Source organism: Balaenoptera musculus, chromosome 20 (assembly GCF_009873245.2).
Source record: "Balaenoptera musculus isolate JJ_BM4_2016_0621 chromosome 20, mBalMus1.pri.v3, whole genome shotgun sequence".
NCBI classification, from domain to species: Eukaryota; Metazoa; Chordata; class Mammalia; order Artiodactyla; family Balaenopteridae; genus Balaenoptera; species Balaenoptera musculus.
The window spans coordinates 3,326,623-3,329,642 of record NC_045804.1 but is presented as its reverse complement, the minus strand read 5'-3'; positions in this window follow the sequence as shown (position 1 = coordinate 3,329,642).

Sequence of the window (3,020 nt, the reverse complement as noted above, 5' to 3'; positions counted from 1 at the left end):
GTTCTAATGATCTAGTAGTTACTTGGGTTAAGAGTTCAATTATATGTTACAGGAGGCCAAGCATTCATATATACATTGAATGCTGATATTCTTTAAATATTTTTCAAGTATGTAGATTGTTCCCATTTGATGGATATTTGATTGATATTTTTATTTATGCCATAGATCCTCTTGTGCATGGAAAATGCTGGCAGCACTGGCTATGACAGGAAAGGACCAGCTTGGAGACTGACCATATTTCCATTCACTGCATTTGCACCTAAGACTGGAGAGCCTTCTTCAACATCCTGGACTGTGTAAGAGAATCTTTTCTCAGTTTTATTCTGGTGGAGGGTGGTAGCCCTGAAAACAATTAAGGTTGAATTTCACATCACCCACTCAAGGTAAGGTTTAATTTGATTTAGATTCTTCTTTTGATCAAGAGTGATGGTGGCAAATTTCAACTTGGTCTATACAGGAGCTCATGAATTGCAAAACATCCTTAGGTACCAGATCTCATTGTAAGTCACAGGCTATGAGTGATTGAACTGAGAAATCACATGCAGAAATAGGCTTGTCTCTTAGAAGTCAGTCCTGATTTGAGAAATACCAGTAGGTGCTGATGAAATTAAGATTGAAGGAATAATATATAATGTTTTGAAATCTCCAGACAGATTTGTAGTGGTCTGCATACAGATCAGGACAGAACTAAAGTGAAAGTAAACTTGTTAAAGTTTGCTGAAAAGAGGAATCTCTCTGATATTTATTCCCAATTTTTAATTTATATGTGCACTGCTATATGTTCAAAATACTTCAATATAAACAGTGATATGTGTATATATACAAGTTAACTCTAATCTCTACTTTAGGGGCCTTAATTAACATTTTAAGAAAGCTAATCATAATATATTATACATTGACTTATATAAATGATTTTCAAGGAAAATATTTGATATTTTATTTCATTTTACATAATAATTTTAGAATTTTTCTCCAACTCACATATACTGATAAAAGGCAGTTGTACTCTTTTCATATACTATAATTATATAGTACATTTTAATACATTTGCATCAAATATAACAAATATTACATATAATCTATTTCACATAATCTATATATACAACATGATTTTGTTGCCCCCAACTTTTGAATATTTATTTACATATTAATTTAACTGTAGGTTATATTCTTGAACACCTTATACCATACAGTTTTCTCAGAAAGAACCATAGAAGTATATGATGCATTTCTTTATGGGATAATCCAGAACTAATTGTCCCAAGCAAAAAGTCTTAAAAAGTGCTGCAACATCTTAAAACGTGTTCAGCAAAGATTGGTTGAGTGATTGGTAATTATATAATTATTCTAAATATCTTTTCCTAAGAACCTAACCACCTTTGGAATCTTGGAATTCCAAACTCTTCAGTAGATTTCAAATCTGAAGAGCTTGTTATCTGCATAAAAAAGCCTAGGGTCAAAAATGTTAGAAGGGTCAGAAGGAGGATGGTGGGGCAGCGTGTGACATAAAGGTCTGCATGCTGGGGATAATACACCGAGGCAGAGCCGCTTACAGATCAGTTTCCAGAACCTGACTGTACTGATGATCCTTCCGAAAGTGAGTGTTTTGATAGCTCCTAAGTAAGCAAATCCGAGATTTGGAGATTATCCTGTGCTTATAAATAGCGAGGAAAATTGATCTGGACATTCAGTGCTCTTGGACTATATTCTTGATCCTCAAAGTTTAGTCATGGTGCAGAATTCCAAACAGGATGATTTGAAGTCTTTAATGCATCTTGCCGGGATATTAACAAATAACTTAAGTGGCACAGATTGCTAGTATCCAGACACAATTTTTTAAAAATAATTTCCTGCTTCCTCCTTCTCTGTTCTTCGATCTTTCAAAAAGCAGTGGAAGATCTCAATCCCTTGTCCAAGAAAACCTTCCTCATCCGTAATGTCCCTTTGATGGTGACACTGAGACTCCGCCGTGAGGGAGTGTGATGAGGCTTTCACTGTCTGGAGTTACTGTGCTCGTGTATGTGATGTCCTGGGGTAGGCTTGGACAGAGCTCACAGGACCTCTTGTTCTCTTTGAAAAGGTATCAGTTAAATGTTGGGGATGTAAAAGCAATCATCCAGGGGCTTCCCTGGCAGCGCAGTGGTTAAGAATCCACCTGCCAATGCAGGGGACACAGCTTCGAGTCCTGGTCCGGGGAAGATCCCACGTGCCGCGGAGCAACGAAGCCCGTGCGCCACAACTACTGAGCCTGCGAGCCACAACTACTGAAGCCCATGCGCCTAGAGCCCGTGCTCCACAATGAGAAGCCACCACAATGAGAAGCCCGCGCACCCCAACAAAGACCCCATGCAGCCAAAAATAAATAAATAAGTAAATTAATTTTTTAAAAAATAATAAAGCCATCACCCGGGTTCCTTCGGCAAGGAAGCTCTTATGGCTGTGGGGTGCGGCCAGCTGTTCGCTGGTACCTAATGCTGTATTTGCAAAATTACAACTTTCAGGGCTCTAAGGATTGATTTTATCCCAGAGTGCTTTCACTTATCTGTCTTAAAACGACAATCTCAAATTTTCCAGTATTCCCAAGGAGCTGTGCTGCTCATCGTCTTAATAAAGGGAAGCAATTCAGTTCAATACATTCAATATAGATCCTGAAGCACAAGCCTGTCTACTATAATATTGGGAGGAAGATAGAATGAGTTTTGGAATTCAGTATAGCTGATTTCAATACGGACTCTGCTAGGCTGACCACCCGTCCTGGTTTACAAGAGATTAAGTGTCCCGGGAAAGACCTGGGCCACCAGGGTGAGTTGGACACTACCTGTACTGCTTTCTTGGGCAAATTATTTCTCCTCTTTGAGTAGCAACTATTCTCTTATTTATTACATGGAGATAGAGTATACTATTTTTCCCCTAGGATGATTTTGAAGATTTTATGAGAGCAAATATTATTTATTAAGTGCTATGAGTCAGAGCCTGTGCTAAGTGTTTTATGTACTTGATTTTACTGAATCCTGAGAGTT